The 20,615-nt window shown below is 38.6% G+C and overlaps 1 protein-coding gene across 2 annotated transcripts in view; it reads right to left on the bottom strand.

Annotated features, from left to right (window-relative positions):
* The window catches only part of ZNF407 (zinc finger protein 407), a 434,011-nt gene extending 415,335 nt beyond the window's left edge, over positions 1-18,676 (bottom strand). For both annotated transcript variants that reach the window (XM_081262959.1, XM_081262960.1), the window contains exon 1: positions 18,543-18,676. The gene's annotated coding sequence lies outside the window, so the exon portion shown is untranslated. The remainder of the gene's footprint in view (positions 1-18,542) is intronic.
* Between the last annotated feature and the right edge of the window lie 1,939 nt (positions 18,677-20,615).

Genomic DNA, 20,615 nt, shown 5'->3' with positions numbered 1-20,615 from the left:
CCCCAGAGCTGCTGAGGAATTGGAGGCTTCCCACAACAGTCAGGGAGTGAGCCATATGAGTGGCAGACCCTCTAGTCCCAATGCTCCTTCAGATGACAGTAGTCCCTCCACATTTCTGACTGGCACCAGAACCACCAAGGTAAGCCCATTCCCAAATTCCTAATGCACAAAAATTGCAGGATTTGTGCATGTGTTTATCACTTTTAATCACTGCATTTTGACATAATGTGTTAATGCAAGAATAGAAAATGCTCTTCTCTACTTTCCATCTTGTTAAAAACAGTGTTCAAGTTCATGCCTCCTATACATATACTTACATACATTTTCCTTCCTATCTGCTCCCACCCTTATCAAGAAGCTTCTATACCACACAACAGCACTTGAGGCACACAGGAGGAGATCAAGAAATGTTAACTGAATAATACAGGTCCTGTGAAACATGTTATGGGGCATAATTTTCATGAATTTTGAAATAAGTTGTAATAAAATGACATTTACATTTCTCCCACTATCTGATACAGCTTATGATGAAAATGGAAAGAAGAAAATCAAGTTATTAAAGAGCTACCTATAAAGGAGATGAGGTAGAGCAAGTTTTAAATTTAGATTTAAAATATCTTAACATTTGCTAAGAAACCTGCTCCTTTTGGATGGAAGCATTCCTGAGCAATGGGCTTGCTTCCGAGTTATCAGCAGACATGGGTTCCTTCCCAGTGATGAGCAGAAATTTTGCAGCGTGCTATTCCTAGTATGCCCAAACCTGAAGAGGCGGCCCATACAGTGGACACAGGCAGAGTCAGTCATCAGGGCCAAACGGGTCATAGTCCTTAAGTTACTTACACTACACAAAACTTACCTTCATCTAGTGAGAGGCACTCAAACTCAGAAGATTCAGGGGCCTCAGGCTCAGGATATGGAAATGAGTAAGTCCAACCTCAAAAGCACTTTCATGCCAAGTCTAGCTTGATCTCATTACAGAGCCTTCTCCAGCCAAAGTACAAGGCATTTGCAGACAAGCAGGCTAGCTGTTACTCCCAAACCCATGTCGTAAAAGTAAAATCTCACTGAGTCAGAAGGGAGCGCTGTTTCTATTCAAGAGGATACCAATGTTATACTTCAAATATGCAATTCAATTTTGCCTAAAAGTTTAAAATATAAATATTTACTTAGTGCTTAAATGAGCGCTAAAACAGACATTAAAACACCATACTGACAGGGACCAGACCAGTGACAAAACAAAGTAAGTAGATCATCATCGCTTTTATTATCAAATTTTCCCACCTTTCCAGCACTATTTGTGAAAACGCATTAACAGTAATATGAAACAACTCACATGGCAAAACTAAATAAACTGTAAAAATTAGCTCAGCCATCATAACTGGCAATTTCTCTTATAAAAGCCTTGATATACTTCAAGTACTATTTTCCAAATACATTAAAATGTTAATTTTATGACCAACCACCTTATATCAACTATCTCTGACAAACAGCTTTCATAGTAAGAAAGATTTTACATAAAAAGTTAAATTTAATAAATTTAATATTGCCTTTCAAAAACTATTTCAAAAATAAAGGCTTTGGTAGTGTTTCCATCTAATTTTTTAAGAAAAAAAATTCTTATTGTAACAGGAATAAAGAGGATAAGAGAAAGAAATAAAGATTCTATAAGTAAAAGTGAAAAAATTCAATGTCATTAGAAGCAAACAGGACACCTTTTATCCTATGCCATTTGAAAAAGGTTGTTTTATTATCAATATAACTAATCACAATGAAACCATCTCCCACAACTAAAGACATTATAATGAATTTTCTTTACAGCTACAGAGAAATGGGATTTGCTGTTTCACATCAAATAGAACAGGCTGTATAAATTCTTCTTTCTATTTGTTGTAAAATATAATTTCATCTATAAAATCAGTCATGAAATATTAAAACTGAAACAACAGAATTTACATCCTTTATTTAATTTAAATGGTCTATTCACTAAAAAAAAAAAAAAAAGAAAAAGTGGGGAGGTTACATGTGATAGAGCCCCTCCTTTCTCATTAAGCGTTTCCATTAGACCTCTTATTTTCAAGAATTTATAATGCAGCTATAAAAAAGCATTCCATAAGTTAGTCTATATTCCTTAAATTTTCTCCTCTTCCTTCTCCTCCTCCTCCTCCTCTTCTTCTTCTTCTTCTCTTCCTCCTCCTCCTCCTCCTCTTCTTCAAAAGGCATTAAAATATAGCACTTACAATAGTAATAAAAGCAAAAAGAATTAGGAGTATAAAATTAAAGAAACAGGGGGCTGGGGTCGTGGCTCAGCGGTAGAGTGCTCACCTAGCATGCTTGAGGCACTAAGTTCAATCCTCAGCACCACATAAATGTAAAATAAAGATATTGTGTCCACTTAAAAATTTTAAAAATAAATATTTTGTAAAAAAATTAAAGAAACACAAAGTGTATTCACACTGAAAATTCTAAACCCTACTGAAAAAAGGACATTAAGCTACAAATAGTGAGGTCTTTGCTTTCACCCCAACTACACCTGTAACAAGCTGCAGGCCCTACAGAGACAATAGATGACTCATAATACTTTCCAGAGCCATAGCTTCTTTTTTTGTTGTTGTTGTTGTTGAACAATATCTAATACTTATTTTCCGTGGCTGTGTGCCAAGCTCGGTTTTAGAGTTTCTTTGTAAAAGCAAGAAGAAAAAGACTAAGACTCCTAAATCCATTGAGAAAATCTCTGATGTTAAGGAGTTGCTGAACACTGAAAGAGTAAAAAGCAGTATTCCTAGTAGTGGATTTGCTTTTCATTACAGCAGGAAAAGGCATTTTCAAAATTTATATCTGGGAGCAAGATAACTGAGAAAAGGCAAATACATATTCCACACTGTTCTTGTTGAGACAGATTTATCAGGTCCACATGAAAAGATGGAATACAATTGCTAATCAAAGAACTGCAGGGGAAAAAAGACTAAAACTACTAATTTTGGAAGAAATCTGGAAAACACTATAATTCCAAATGTCAATAAGCTAACACACCATATAAAACGATCAGGCCTCTAGACATTTGGAATATAAATTATTAGGTACAGAAGATCTGGGTGTTACCCATTTGAATCTAATGTGTGAAATATGATATGTCAAGAGCTTTGTAATGTTTTGAACAACCAATAAAAAATAAAATAAAAGAATAATCAGCATATCTATGCATATACATCCTAAAAAACATGTGCTTGGATACATAAGAACAGAGCTACATGGAAATACACTAAACTGATGGCAGAGATTAGCTTTGGGCAGATATGAGCGTTGCCAAAGACAGTCATCATCCTCTCTTATAAATGCTTCTATCTGATTAAATTCTTCTACAGTGAGAATGTTTCCATATATTATATCAACTTTTACAATTCATCTTTATTATAAATTGACAAATTGTAATTGTGTACATTAATGAGGTACAAATCGATGTTATGAATTATGAATATAACATGGAATGATTAAATCAAGCTCATTAATAAACAAAAAAAAGAAGATCTGGGTGTTAAGAAAGTATATTTAGAAAAGAGAAAAACTTCAGTATTAAATTGTTTAAATGAATATAGTTGTACTCAAGTTCACCTATATAAAATAAAGCTAGTACTTTTATCTCCCCTCTGGGTTGTTAAATTATAGGTAATTTTTTCCTCCTCTTACTGGAACTTTCCTATAACTTTCCAAAATACATTACTTTGGGGGAGAATGTGACTGAGTGGAAAGCTTTAAAAAAGGTCTCTTCACATTGTTGAAGTAATGGGAAAGGACTACTCCTAATGAGAAAAGGGGAAGATGGAAACGCACTTAACAATTGTGGTACATGGACAAAACTTAGAACTGAAGCACCACAAAATAAAAGGAAAAACAGGGGTGACTTGTAATTAAACCAGAGATGTCTGAGGTCTAATTTTGGTCAAACACCAGATGCCAAGAGAGCTACCTGTGATTCACTGGACCTCATGTTAAATATACAAGAATCGGAGATGGGGGCTAGGGGCTGGAAGAAAGAGGGTCAGTGACACCAAGCATATCCAGCACCCAAACCTTGGCCTTTAATATTACTGCCCACTAAAAAACAAAAAACAAAAAACAAAAAACTGGGCTTCTGAAGAAATGGCCAGTTCTAGGACAGGCAAGGCAGATACATGAGGCTGGAGCATCTTATGTAAAAAGGTAGCAAAAATTAAAAAAAAAAAAAGAAGAAGAAGAAAATGAAATCATGAAGACACAGGAGTCACCTTGAGCATCAAAAAAATGTGGTGCCATTAAAATGTAGGAGTGAATAAGTGCATTTAGACTGCTAGGTGGATGAATAAGCAAGCAGGAGAGATAAAAAAGGGAGAAGAGGGCAAAGGAATTGCTCTGTTTATGGTAGAATGCAAGGCCAACTGGAAAGTATTGAGGGAGTATTGGAGACAGAAAATCATGTTGGCGATAACATTCAATGGATGCTAAATCTGAAGGGATATTTTTGATATGGAGCAGAAGAAGGTATGATGTTAAATCATCTTCCCACAAACCACTTAGTAGTTCAAGAGAAGAAAAACAAATGATGAAGAATTGGGCACTGGGTAGATTGGCAATATCTTGCCTAGGTGATCAAAATCAACATCCTCAAAGAAGGTCCCATGTACATGGTGTGCCCCCAGATGTGACACTCATAAAGCACATCACTCGCATCACATCACCATGAATCATTGCAGACAAGAATACAAAACTTCCACCTAATCAAGAAGACATAGCAGATACACCAGGAGGATTGTTTTAGTTGAGGGAAAAAAATGGCAAGGAGGACTGTATTTTTCAAAAATGTCAATGCCATAAAAGACAAAGAAAGGCTATGGGAATGTTCCAATTTAAAGGAAGCTGAAGAGGCATGCACACTAAATGTAACACCTGTTCTCTGACAAGTCCTGCTGGCAGGGAAAATGCACTAAGGACAGGATAACTGGCAAGAAGAACTAAGGTAAATTTACAAAATTGATAACAGTAATTTGATTAAGATGGTGTCTCGGTTCTTAGAAGATAACAACCAAGTATTCATGGGTTAAGGGTCACAAGGTATTTAACTTGCTCTCAACTGGTGCAGGAAGAAAAGTAAAGTGTGTATACTGTGGGTGTACACGCAGATGTGTATATAGAGTGTACATGAGAAAGAGAGAAAAAGATAAAACGAATAGGTAGGGCTGGGGTGCAGATCAGTGGTAGGGCACTTGCTTATACACCAAAGCCATAAGTTTGATCACCACCACCACAAAAAATGAAATGAAATAAAAAGAGAACCAAATGACAACAATAGATGACTCATAATAATTTATGCAGGTATTCTAGAAAAGTTTTCTAGCTTTACTTTACATTTTACAATAAATTTAAAACTATTTCCAAACTTTAAAAGGGGAGGAAAGTTGGGGATGTTTTTCCTTCATATAGCTTAAAAAGACCTCCACAACATCTTGATGAATTGTCAGAAAGGTCACAGGAATATAAAGCTTCATAAAAATGACAAAAGGTTAGGGCAGGGATTATGGCTCAGCAGTAGCGTGCTCGCCAAGCACGTGCGAGGCACTGGGTTTGATCCCCAGCACCACATAAAAAATAAATAAATAAAATAAAGGTATTGTGTCCAACTACAACTAAAAAATAAAAATTACAAAAAAATTTCTGGACTTACTCCACACAACAGTTATCGCTATAAATTAATACTTTGAATATTTTTCAAAACATCTGTTTTCAGCTAAAGAGAATGCTACTTATTTAGATATTCCAGAATTTTGTTGAAGAATATTATATACCGCAGATACTGAGTACACTGAAACTTAGAAGTTTGGAGTTAACTCATATTTAGTCCTGTATCCTCTCCTGAATGCCTTTATCCATATTTTATCTTATAGTTTTTTAATTCATTAAAACCCAGAAGGCAGGATAAATAAGAGCAGGAGAGATGGTAAAAGAAAAGGTGGTAAGATTTTAGATAACTTTAGTTTTGTAATTTTTAGATGAGGTAAAATAAAAGCATGTTAAACTAGTGACAAAATAAGGTTAGTTAAGTGAGGTTTGGAGATTACCCTTTTCTTATTTGTAACAGTTGAGAGAGTGGGATATAAAAATCATTAACAGAAATTTATTGTAAAGCAGAAAAATGGAATTCAGGAGAATTCATAAGGAAAATTTGAAGATAGAGATGGAATTTAAATCAGTAATATAGCAGTGCTTTATGGGCCCTCCAAACTCATGCTATCTTCTTCCTCCAGGAATTATCATCAAGCTCTTTTTCTACCAACAGCATCAATGTCTTCCAAGAATTTCATTTTGGTTTCAGTGAAATTCACATTCATTAGCATTTCTTTTTTAAAAAGCTATATATTTTTAATTATTTTATTTTTTATTTATTCATTTATTTTATTTTTATGCGGTACTAAGGATCCAACCCAGTGCCTCACACATGCTAGGCAAATGCTCTGCCACTGAGCTACAACCCCAGCCCCTCATTACCATTTCTTGAAGCCCAATACTAGCTTTAGAAGATCATGATTAACATTGCTTATAAATTTTATAGATATACTGATTTTGCTTTCCCTCAACAACCGATGTATACATTAACCAAACAGAATTCTAACCACTGCTACAGGAAAAGGCTATACCCAACGCCCCATTAGACAGTATGTCTGCTAGTTCCCAGGTAGTTATATAAGAATTTTATGGATTAAGCAGTGAAGATACTTAAAAAACAGCATTCATCATTTGAACAGTGTTTCCCAGAATGTAACAGAAACACCTCCAGCAGCACCTCAAAGTTTGTACCATGAGTAAGGCATTTTAAATAATTATGTATTATTCAAATATGTATTACTAAAAATAATACATCAACATATGACTACACATGTATTATTACTTTCTTATAACAAGGGCAAGTTTATAAAGTACAGTAAAACCAATGAAGGAATAGGCAAAAAAAAAAATGAAGTTTGGAAACTGCATTACACTATAACTGGTTCATTTACTAATTTCTAAATTATACAAACTCCAAGTAATCCAAAAAAATAAAAAATTCTCAGCTCTAAGTCCATTATTAAACAAAAGTGTTCTGAGAATCAATCACTTCGCCATTGCTGATAACACTTTACAGGCAACATGGCAAGTTGTCATTTAATATGGCACCTTCATATTATATTTCTGAGGATACAATACAATTTACTAAAATGTCCTAACTATAATATTACTCTTCTATATTCTGAAGAATTTGAGAAATTTTATATGTTGTGAAAGAAAACTGTATACTACTAACTTTCTACGTATTCATAATCCTTCCTTTTAGATTTGGATAATGTAGCTGGAACCAACGTAATAAGACTAATACCCTCTCACATCAAACCAAAATGGAGTCACTCATGCTAAATAGCACATCAAGGAACTGAAATTTTAAGGAAGCAGAGAGATCTCAAAACAGACCCATTTTTCCTAAAAACAGAAGGTTACAGTCTACCTGAATCAGCATAAAGAAGTCTCTGCTTTAACAATGCCTGCTCCTGCAGGATATAATACGTAAACTTATACTTACTAGTTTTTTTCCTATTCTTCTGTTTCCTTGATCCCACCTCCAAAGACCACTGCTCTACTACTGCAGGTGGCAGCTCTCACTCTATGTTATAGAATGAAGACTGCCCTAAATCACAAGGCACAAATAAAATCCAATTAGATATATCACTGAATGTGTTGTGATTTGTTTTTTGACATAGATAAAACCAATCCTTTACAAACAAATTTAGCAAATTAAAAAAAAATGTGAATCTATAGTCTTAGCCATGGAGAGATTCTGATGAAGAAAAAGTCTGGCACAGGGACAAAAATCTGTACTTTTAGAGTTCCATGAGCAATTATCATAAGCCAAATTTGGGAACCACTAGATTAAAGTTCCTCCAAACCATTCAAAAAATGTACACTTACTGTATTATTTACTAGACCTACAGCTATGGAAGGAAGGGCAAAAAGAGACGAGTATTTGGGGTAGGGGGAATTTGAGGGCTGAATCCGGAATGATAAGAAATACTATCACACAGAGATTCCATGGACATTTGCCTGCATTCAGATTTGACACACAAAATTACTGTGACTGTTCTAACCTACCATTTTGAAATTATGTGGCATTAATGGTGAAATATTTAAAAATATTACCCATAAAGAAAATTAGATTTTGTACCCTTAAGATTCTTAATGAAAGCCATTTGATGTTTTTGGACGACTATAAATTCTACTCCCTTCCCTTCAATGACCTAAATTTTCTAAGCTATTTTTTAAAGTACATTGCCACCTTAGTTTAAATTCTAACAGTTTTATAATTATATTTGAAGTGATCATGTATTCCAATAACTGATATTTCTCCTTCTATAATAACTGACCCAATAATTATATATCAAATTCTGATCCATAATTAATAATCAGAAGAAATCACAATTGTATACTTCCAAAGAAGTAGACTGCTGCTTCCTTTGCATTTAAAACACAGAGTTCCCATTATATTTAATAACTGCAAAGCATATGTGTGCTTTGGTTACATTTGATGAATCACACTAGTATTACTCCAACTGTGTGAAACCATGTCTTCTCCCTATCAGGTTTTTTACTACCTTGTCTTTATTTAAAAATTTTTTTCATATAAGAAAAAGCACAGCATAGAAGAATTATTTAAGAAAATAAAGGTATGAACAAACACATTACAAAGTGTTTAGAATTAAGGCTGAGATTATCTAGCTTCAACAAAATGTAGTTAAAACTAGAAGAGCTGAAGTACCTGAAATCTGTTGTAAGAAGCCAATGTTCCATATTTGCCTATAAGGGATCTCCTACCATCAACACATGTGTCGTAAATGCAGACATTCCTACCATGGAAGGACTCTCATGAGCTGTCAACTTCTTGTGCCAGATAGTATGATATTTCATAATTACAAACCTTGACAGTTCTCATGGTGTTTAGGCAATTTTAGCAGTCTGAATATCATACAAAAATAACAGTGTTATTTGCTTCCATAGGACACTAATTTGACATAGGATTTCTAGAAATATATTTTTTTCAGCATTTGTTAATTTCAAGAGGTGATTGTGACACATGATAGCTTAAGAGAAAGTCTCCAGTGTAAGCAAACTCTTCTGTGACATGGTGAGGCACCACTATAATCCCAGCTACTACAAAGGCTGAGACAAGGGAATCCCAAGTTCAAGTACAAACAAGGCAACTTAGTGAGACCCTACCTCAAAATAAAATAAAAAGGGCTAAGGGTATAATTCAGTGTTAGAGCTCTTGCCTAGTACAGGAGGTCCCACAGGACAAATCCTGAGAGAGAGAGAGAGAGAGAGAGAGAGAGAGAGAGAGAGAGAGAGACACACCCCCCATAATACTAGAAAATATGACAAAGGAAAACAATGTTATCAAAGGCTAAGAAAAAATGTGTAAATGCTGGTTTCCCAAAAGTGGGTGTTTTTCGCAACAAAATGAGTAAGCAAAGAAGTATGATTTCTCAAGCACTGTCACGTGATACAACTTCCTAATGAACTGGCAGACTTTAGAGGCCCATCATCTGCTAAAATGATAAAGTCATCCATTTTAGTTAAAAAACAAAATATGATAAAGTTAACTTTGAAAAAAGGATAAATATACACTTTACCAGGCTTTCTCTACACTCCTATTCCTTTCTTGACTTCTTTTTCTTTCTTACTGTCTATGCTTGTCTTCCTTCTCTGATCATGTATGACAGAGATGAAAAGTCAGAAGCCTATCCGCCTGGATCTGTGCTCATGGCCAAGCTGCCTCTTCTCTAAGGCAGGATAGTAACAGTGCCTGCTTCTGCAGGATCCACTGCAGGATATAATTCTCACTTATTTCATGGCACACAAACTCAGCATGTAATGCACTCACACCTGTGCCTAGCACACAGGCAGTGCTTGGTAGGTATTAACCATCATTATCATCAAAACCAGATGTCCTGGCAGTACTCGTAAGAGTAGGTTTTATCACACTTCTCCAGATCTTGTCCTCACCTCATCACACTTTTCTCATACAAACTGAACAGTCCCTATGTAAAGAGACTTTGCAAAATAAAAACATTTTTAAATATTTACAAATACAAAAGTAATTTTAATGCATAACATTAACAAGATCTTGAGATTGCAGTTTAATTAGTATTACCTGAGTCACTCCCTACGACTTCCCCTCTTTACCACCTTACCTCTTCTGTTACCTACTAACCTGAATCCAGTTTGTAACCTACATGCTTTTCTTCATTATTTTACCCTATCTGTATTCCTAATAATATGCAATTGTTTTATGTGTTTCTAACTTTTTTAAAAAAAGAAAAACTATATGTAATCTTATATATGTAATTTTTTTCAATATTTTTAGTTGCTAATGGACCCTTATTTATTTTTATTAATTTATATGTGGTGCTGAGAATCAAACCTAGTGCCTCACACATGCTAGGCAAACACTCTACCACTGAGTGACAACCTCAACCCATTGTAATTTTTTTCTTCAAGATTATGTTCCAATTGTTTATTATACTCAGTGATGCAAACAGCTAACGTGCATTCCCCCTGTATAATATACTCTGAAAGTATTGTATAATACTCTTCTACATGAATATAATACAATGTATTTATCCATCCTTCTACAATGAAGATTGCTTCCAATCTTTTCTTTTGCAAACTGTGACTATGAGCATCCTTGCACATGTCTCTAAGCACTCAAGCACATGAAAACAGTGGTTTTCAAATTTTAGCATCAAGTCTCTTCAAGGACTTGGTAAGACAAGAAACCTGGAACAGTCTCAAAGGTGCTAATTCAATAGGTCAAGAGAGGGACCCAAAACATCTGTATTTTGAACAAGTTTCCAAGTGAAGCTGGGAAACAATTCAGAACCACAGCACTAAGATAAAGACTAAGTGTATGAATGAGCTGGAGTACATGCACCTCAATATTAGATAATTCCAAAGTTACTGCATCAATTTATACTCCCACCAGTTAAAACACAAGCATTTGTTATTTCCTATCCTCCCAACAACACTGTCAGACTTTTTACATTGTTGCTGAGTTAATATGTATAAACTACACACTTTTGGCTTAATTTCCCTAATTACTAATGAAGTTAAGCATCTTTACATTAAGGTTTCCTCTTCTGTGAGATGCCTATTTGGGTGATTTGTACCTTTTTCTGTTCTTATTAATCTGGAGTTACTTACCCTTCTGGATACTAACCTTTTATCAGTAATATGTACCAAAATATTTATTCTCCCTTATGACCTAATCATTCTCTTGATGGTTTTCCTAATGAACATAAGTTGTCACTGTTAATATTGTCAAACATATGAATTTCTTCCCCTGTGATATGCACTTTCTATGATCAGTTTAAGAACCTCTTATCTGCCAGAGTCATATAACTATCTTTCTGGATTGACTTCTAAATATTTCATAGTTTTGGCTTCTAAATAAAGACTTTAATTGACCTGCCATTGACTGTTGAGTCATGTGAATTTAAAATGTATGCCACACTTGGGAAGATCCTATTTGATAAAGAAGTGTGCATGTGTATACACACACACACACACACACACACACACACACCACATCCAATTATAATTTAGGGAGGACACAAAAAGAACACCAGTGAAATACTGATTCAGTGTTAATCATTATTTTATTGGGTTTATTCTGCTCTCACTGAGGCAGAAAAAAAATGGAAATTTTCAAAATGAAAATTTGAAAGGTTATTTGCAAATTACATAATGATCTCCACCCTACTCCAGGAAGAATTCATAAAATGTGCCCCAAAATCTCATTCAATGCTCTAGGGACAACTTTTATTAAATTCAGCACAAGGATCTGGGAGTGTACCTCAGTGGTAGAGAGCTTACCTATCATGTGAAAGAGCCTGGGCTCAACTCTCCACAGAAGGAAGGTAGAACACATTTTATAGAAAGTTTTGCACTGGAAGAGTCATGAGACAGATCACAGAACCACAGCAACAGAATTGGGACAGTTTTCACAGCTGCCAATTCAAGACTAATTTATATCAAGCACAAGTTCCTTCCAACAGCCTGTATCTTTACCTTTCCCTGACAATGTTTGGTTCTAACAAAGCTTCTCAAGATAAGGAGTATCTTAGAGGGTCAGATTCAAACATTATGACATATATTCATTTCTTTTAAACTTTTCCACTCAAACCACAAAAGGTTAGTCATGAATTACAAAGGGAAATTTTTTAATCTTAGAAATGAAAACCTGACAGACACCTTCTCAACCAAAATATAAAAGTCATATTAACCAATAAGACAGCACATCTATGTCACGTAGCTCCTGATATGATGCACTAAGGGCATGACTTCACCTCTGTGGTGTTCTTGTCAAAAGAGCTTAACCCTCAATTTAATCATGAAAGAACACCAGAAAAATCCAAATTGAAGGATAGTCTACAAAATAATTGGCCAGAACTCTTCAAAAGAATCAAGGTCATGAAAAAATAAAAATTAAAATTAACTATCACAGATTGGAAGACTAAGATAGCATGATAATTAAACACAAAGTAAGATCCTGAACTACATTTTGAACCAGAAAAAGAATGTCAGTAGGACAACTGATGAAACGGGAAAAAAAAAAAAAAAACCCTGAGTTGAACTATACCGATTGTGTGGTTTCCACAATTGCTTTCTAGATACATGAAATCTTAACAAAGGGAGAAACTGGATGAAAGAAACACAGGACCTCACCTGGACTACTACTGTTTTTGTTTTGTTTTGTTTTTAATTCTAAAATTCTTTAAAAGTAAAGTGTTTTAAAAAGGTATTTCAAGGCCTGGGTTTGTGGCTCATTGGTAGTGTGTTTTCCCAGCATGTGTGAGGCACTGGGTTCAATACTCAGCACTGCATATACGTAAATAAAATAAAGCTCCATTGACACCAAAAAAATGTTTTAAAAATATTTCAGATGAAAGACAACAGGCATAGGGTTAAGTCTAACATAAAACTGTGCTATTCCTCCAATAATCATGCTTAAGAAAAACTTAATAATTGAAAATAAGGATTAAACTGTAATAAATTATAATTGTTCATTAATAGCCTAAAAAAGAATAGACTGAAGAACACAGTAACTTTCTCTACACCACAAAAATCTCTCTAGATAAACAATCTATTGTATTTTCCCCCTGTATTCTTTTTAATTCATCTCGACTTATAGTTATTTAACATGTACTATGGGTACATAATGGTGCGAAGGCCTGATGAGATTTTAAACATCCCAACAATCTGTGTTTCCAAATAAGACTATAAGCTTTATGATGGCAACATATTTATATTTCCCTACAACATATTTATATTACCCTATTAAATAGACTACATCAGACATGGGAAAAAAAGGGAAGCTTTTAATTTTTGCTTTTTTTTTTTTAAGAGAGAGTGAGAGAGGAGGGAGGGAGGGAGGGAGAGAGAGAGAGAGAGAGAAAGAGAGAGAGAGAGAATTTTTAATATTTATTTTTTAGTTCTCGGCGAACACAACATCTTTGTTGGTATGTGGTGCTGAGGATCGAATCCGGGCCGCACGCATGCCAGGCGAGTGCGCTACCGCTTGAGCCACATCCCCAGCCCAGCTTTTAATTTTTGAATAAAAGAAATTATGAACAGTGTTCATAGAAACTAAGAGCTTGAAAACATTACCACTGGTATTTCCATTGAATTCTATCTTTAATGCTTTCTACTATCCCTTAGTATTTACACATTTCCAATTTTCTAGGCTAACTCAAGAGAACCAAATTATTAAAAGAGGGATATCACATATGGAAACTAACCATATGAATATAAAAGCAATAATGCTCAAAAGGAAAAAAATAAAACTTAAAGAAAATAGCACTGAGGACTATTTCGTCTACCTTCATCTTCTCCTCCAAAACGTTCTCCTTCCAGACATAAATTTTGGAAATTCTGGATTTATTGAGGGAAACTGTTAATTAATTACTTTATACTTTGACACTGCAATTAACTTCATTATAGAAAGTTTTGCACTGGAAGTCTGCCTCTTATAAGGGCTACTTCTAGGTTATATTCCAGGTAGTTGGAATTGCTAGATAATCAGAACTGTTATAATCATGATTTACCTATACAATAACCATAAGAAGATATTACAGTCACAAGAGAATAACAATAACAAAAGACTCTTGCTGAGGATGGTGGCGCATGCCTGTAATCTCAGTGGCTCAGGAGGTTGAGGCAGGAGGAACACGAGTTCAAAGCCAACTTCAGCAAAAGCAAGGCACTAAGCAACTCAGCGAGACCCTATCCCTAAATAAAGTACAAAACAGGACTGGGGATGTGGCTCAGTGGTGGAGGGTCCCCGTGTTCAACTCCTAGTAGTGCCCCCCAAAAAAGATTCTTTACATCACAACAGATCTGGACTCCTCACTAGTGCTGCAAGAAAATCAAGACATACATCTGCATGTGCATATACATGTACATATTATTTTTATTTTTACTTCTTTTTTATTATTAAGGATTGAACCCAGGGTGCTCTACCACTGAACTGCATCCCCAGCCCTTTTATTTTTTTATTTTTAGATAATGTCTAAGTTGCATAGGGCCTTGCTAAATTGCTGAGGTGGCCTCAAACTTGCAATCCTCCTTACATCAGCTTCACAAGTTGTAGGATTCTAGGTGTACCCTACTGCACCTGGTGCCCGCGCACACACATGTACATATGTGCATTTATAATATATAGACATGTTATATACACATCAATGTACTTTCCTTCCTCTCCACACTGCCATACTCACTCTCACTCCCAAAACCAGTTTCCTGTGAATTAAATTCTACAAATATTTACTGACTACCCTCTATATACAAGACACTATGCAAGGAACCTCTAAACACAAAAGCTGGCTCTTCCTCTAATCTAGTGAAGAAGCTACTCCATCTCTCTAATCTCTCTAACCTATGAGAAAACTGTGAGATGTTATGGGTCCTCTGGAATTCATACTCACCCACATAAATGCCTACTCATCATCTCAACTGAAACCATTTTCCCAAGTATCTGCTCCCCTTCCACCACTGCCAATCCCAGAACTGGACAACAGGATCTACCCTATCATCCAAAGTAGATACTTTAGTGTCCACACTGATTCCTCCACCTCTCTTTCCTCTCTCACAAACTTTCTCCAAATACACTGTAAATACACACCATTAAGTCCCTCCTTCTACCTCACAGGCCATTATTCTTGGCCAGTTTACTGTGATGTCTCATAAATCATAACAGCCTCTAAAAGACCCTTCTCTTCCAGACTTACACCACTCAAATGAACTCAAGTTGTAAACAGAGTGGTTAAAAATCACAGCTGATAAATTTGCATATGCCACTCTGCTGCCTACATTCTTCAAAGAGGCCTCTCCAGCCTCTCATATTCTGCAATCCAACACCCTAAACTTAAACTCCTAAAATGTTCCATGTTACTCCTGATTCTTGGAAATACTCTACCTGAAATTCTACTCAGCATTCTCTCTTTACATCTTTGCCCAACTAGTTGCTATTCATTCTTTGGATATCATCCCCTTCTGGAATTCCTCCCTAATCAAAATCTAGGTTAAGTGGTTATGCTGAACATTTTTTGCTTTTAGGGCTACCTAGGATCCCAAGTTACCTTTTTATTTCATTGGTCTCATTTGTCATATGTGTTTCTGTGAAATATAAGTCAGAGAACAGTTACTCTATCTCTCTAATCTCTAGGAACTATGATGGCTTGGTCAACCTCATGTTCCCACCCAGAACTTTAAATGCCAGAAAGAAAAAAAAAACTGACACAAGGAGGCAAGAGAAGTTAATACACTTCCCAGTAACAAGAGAGTCAGCATTACAGCAATGAAGACAGTTTTCTAGAAGCAACGTTGCTAGCAGCAAAATTCTGACCAGACTATTTATGGAAAATGACCTAGACTATGGTCTCAACCACCCAGCCTCTTTTTGATCCTGTCAAACCCACTTCTCCAGCCCTACCATCAATTCTGAAAGCTACTGCAGAAATTAGTGTTTTGAGTTAGGTTTCAAGGACTAGTTTGTATTCACTCCATTGAGGGGACATTTCCCCAGCATTTATTCTAAATATGCTTGTTTTATTAGAGAATACTATCCTTGATAAAATAGATTAGAGTTCCCAATAAGTTCATTTCCTGATTAAGCCAGCCAGAGTCCATTTCTACAGTACTAACATCGGATTGTAGCGCCAATGCCCATTGGTTGTATATTCCCCACTACCTCTTTCCTCATTTTACCCTAAGGCAAATGTTTCCTGAATGGATTACTTAATTCCACTACTAATCATTTAGAAAGAAAGGAAAATTCTCAGTGGAGGGTCACCTTTCATGCTTAAACACCCAATGTCAACTACTACTGAGGGTGTCAAGGTACCAATTAGAACTACACAGCCTCTTCTTTTATCCAAGGATTTATAAACTAGAATTTTTATCATCTTCAGAAACAAACCACTTTGGGGGGAGGGGCTGGATAAAGTGTATTGAACCCGAAAGTGCTTTACCCCTGAGCTATATCTCCAGTCCTTTTTATCTTTTGAGACAGGGTCTCACAAAGTTGCTTAGCGCCTAAGTTGCTGAGACTGGCCTTGAACTTGCAATCCTCCTGTCTCAGTTTCCCACGTCCCTGGGATTACAGGTGTGTGCCATGGCACCTGGTACAAACCACTTTCTTAAAGATGACAGGAGAAAAGAAACAAATTAGGAACCTATTTTAATAAAGTTAAAGAGTTCTCTTCTAATAAAACAAGCATATTTAGAATCAATGTTGGGTATATGTCCCTTCAACCAAGTGAATACACACTAGTCCTTGAAACCTAACTCAAAACACTAATTCCTGCATGAAGTTTTTGCCATTCCTCCCTAAGCAGTGGTGCTTTCATATCTATATTGCAGCACTTAACAAAGTCGTTTTTATTGAAATACCTATATTTTAACTACATCTCAAAATCATTGAGGGAAGTTACCTTACAATCTCTAGCACCTAGAATACTGTCTGGAATAATGCAGGAACTAATCTTTTGGAAATGGATCCTTTTTCCTTTGCTTTCAAAGGTACCAATGCAACTGTCTTATCTTTCAAGTTTTCTGTAATTACAAAATATTCCAAAATAAACATTTTTTAAATGCACCAGTATCAACTATTATCAGACATCATCACACTTGCCATACATGTCATGCCAAAAGACATTAACTAACTACCAGAGAGCACTGCCTTGTGCCGGTAAATTAATAATTTTGCTTGTAACAAAGTTGAAAGAGTAGTATCTGCAGATTTGAACCCCAACACAAATTTTGGTCAAATTATTTAATCTAAATGTTTGCATAAAGGGAATAATTTTTATAAGGCTGTTGTGCTACATAAAATATACAGAGTATGTCAAATGGCATTTGAACTCTTCTAATAATTTTAATCAATGTTAGTTCACTTTCCTATACAGTGTTCCAACTGGATATAACACCTCCAAACAGATGCATACTGTATCTAGTCCCATAGGCACAGAACGTACAGTAATAATTCAGTGTACCATTACACTATGATTACCTACGAAATTAAGAAATCCTACAAGTGTCCATGATGCCAGCCCTGCCAAGAAGTCCTATTCCAGAATCGTTCAATGAAATAAATGGGCCACTCAAAACCCGAGGCAACCGACAGGGGTCAGCAGCTACTGCCACCCATCTCCAGACTAACTGCAGAGAGAGGGCAAGCACGCCCGGGCACAGGGGCGTCCGGGAGCGGGAGACCCCAGCCCAGCGCTGCACCCGCGGGTGGCAGCCCGGGGTCCCGACGCGACTGCGGAGAGACCGGGCGGCTCCAGTCCCGCGGGCGGGTGGCCCAGCGCGGCAGGCGCAGCCGCCCGCCCACACCTGGGTCGCCAACCACTGAGGCACGAAGGGCCGGGGGTGCCACGGGAGCGGACGGGCGGGCGGCCAGGGACGCCGCCGCCGGAACTGCACACGGAGCCCAGAGGCGCTGCAGTTGGAGCGCCGGCTTCCCGTTCGGGGGGACCGCCCCGGTGCCGGCGCCGGGGGCGCACGAAGGGTGCCCGGGCTGGTCCTGTGCTGACGGCCGGCGCGGCGGGGGAAACCGAGGCCCGCGGCCCCGCAGGCCTGCGAGCGCGCCAACCCGCGGACAGCAGGGCGCGAGGCCGCCTCTGGGCCAGGCTGCGGGGGCAGCAGGCGGGCGCGCAGGGATGTGTCGGGGCGCCGGGCAGGGTGGCGAGCGCGAGCGGGCGGGCGAGGGTGTGTGTCCGGGCGTGGGTCTGGGCGGGCGTCGGGAGGGAACGGCGGCAGGGAGGGGCGGAGGCGGGGGGAGGGGGGAGGAGAAAGAGCAAAAGGCCCTGACGGGGCTCCGGGCGTCCAGCCGCCCGGCCCCGGGCCCTCAAGCCACCGCCCCCAGGCCCCGCGCTGACGCTGGACGGTCCCCGCCTCCAGGCCCCCCGCCCCGCCAGAGAATAACTTACCTGTTTGCCGACGGAATCGCTCCTACTCGCCCCTCTGACTGACTCCTCCGGCTCACCGTCTTCCCTCTGGGAGGAAAAGGCGGGACTTCCTGTTTCTCCTTTTAGCGACTTCCGGCCGTTCCCAGGGCGACTCTGTGGTGGCTGGAACACCGGACACCACAACCAAAAGGCAAGATCTTTCGACTGCTCTAGTAAAACCTAAATTGAGTTCCGTCTTTTTTCCCCCGAGTGGCCGAAGGCCCCAGTGTGTCGACTGTGCTTTTAGCCCAGCAGCTCTATCCGGAAGTCACTCAAAGAAGAGACGGGAAGTCCCACCCCTCCCCGAAAGAAGGAAAACGGGAAGCCGAAAGAGTCAATATAAAGGAGATGCGGTTTGGGCTCACGACGAGTGTCTTGGGTGGAGGACCGCCAGGATTCCCAGCGGAGCAGGCTCTTCCCGGGCGGATCCCGCCTCCTTCCTGCCCCATCCCTCTGCCTCGAGGGCGGCCCCGGAAACTCCAAGAGGACTGGGAGTCCCTGTGCCCGCCTCGCAGCCTCGGGCTGAGTTAAAGGCTCGCGACTTGACGGCTCTACGAGACGCGTTCTTCCGCACCCGGGGGCAGCGGAGCTGGGGACGCAGCCGTGGGCCTCGAGCCGAGCGCCAGTGATGGCTGGGCGGCTGCGTGGGGGTGAGAGCTGATGTCCCCCTGTGCACTTTTTCGTTGAGTGGACGTACAGTCCAAGGACCTGCTAGGAAGAGGCGGCCTGGTCCGGGGTCCAGGAGCCATATCCCCGCCGTGTTCAAGCCCGTGGACCTGAGGTGTAGAACCTCCTCTCCCGAAACCCGGGTCTGTGTGGCCGCGGAGAGCGTCACAGCGCGCCAGCGCCGTGACAAGGACGCGCAGGTGGCGGCGGCCAGCTTGGGGTCCGACTGAAGACGGGGGTTCTGACTTCATTTTTGTAGACGTAGGGGAAGAGACTGTAATGGGATGTTATCAGAATACATTCAGGAACAGACCCTAACCTACCTCCATGCAGTTTGCAGAGACGTTTTCATGGGCGTCATCTAGTTGAATTCTCATATCCACAGGAAAGAGCTGCGATTCACAAGCCAAATAACTATGCCAACATCGCATATCTAGTAAAAATGGAGCTCAACTCCAGCAAGATCACGAGTTTGAGGCCAGCCTGGGCAACACTGTTGCAAGATCATACCTCAAAAAATGATGATAATAAATAAATGCCATATACTGAGCGACTACTATGAGTTAGGCACCATGCTAAGTGTTTTACATATATCACCATTTGCTACCAATAGCCCTACCACAAGGATGTTCTCATTCTTCCTGTATGCCCAAGAAAACTAAGGCTCAGACCTTTGCCCCAGAATATTTAACTGGTAAGATCTGGAATCTGGATTTTAATTGGAAGCCATTTAATAGGTATGTAGCTTTTCACCGGTAGTTTTCAAGTTTGCTGCACTTTAGAATCACCTTAGGAGTAATCTGAATGACCAAGTCATATCTGAAGCCAGTAAATTAATAAGTTGTGTTCGCTTTGCGTCCTGTTGGGTGGCGGAGCAGTTGCATACAGCATCTTCAGCTGTCAACGATATTTTTGGAAGTGATCCCAGAGCCTAGGGTAAGTTAAGGACTTAGCCTACTTAGTAGGTGAACGAAAGAAGATCTTCCCTGATTCAGATGTAGAGGAGAGTTTGAGAAGCCCTATGTTGTGCTATCTCTTCAGGCAGGAATGTATACCAGAATCCTCTCTTCCCAGGCTAACTGTAGGGAATTATACTGATAACAGGAGTAGGGAATGAGGATCTCATTCCAAAGAGATCCTCTTCTTCAAAAGTTCTATCTCCAGGTAACTCATTTTGAGATTACTTTTCACTGTTCTTACCTGTCTCCAGCTAAAAATCTCACAGGAGACTCATCTCGGCAGGAAAAATGAGCAACTGAACCATTTCAGAAGAACTTAAGTTTGTGATCAATGATGTATTTTCCCTAATTAGAAAAAATGATGCAAGAAGAATGTTAGATTTAATTGCCTTCTTTAAAAAAAAAAAAAAAAAAGTCATTCATACTTAGT

The sequence above is a fragment of the Spermophilus citellus genome (genome assembly GCF_964194105.1).
Source record: "Spermophilus citellus genome assembly, chromosome: 12".
Lineage (NCBI taxonomy): Eukaryota > Metazoa > Chordata > Mammalia > Rodentia > Sciuridae > Spermophilus > Spermophilus citellus.
The sequence above is the reverse complement of the archived record's forward strand: the minus strand, read 5'-3'. Positions and strand labels throughout refer to the sequence as shown.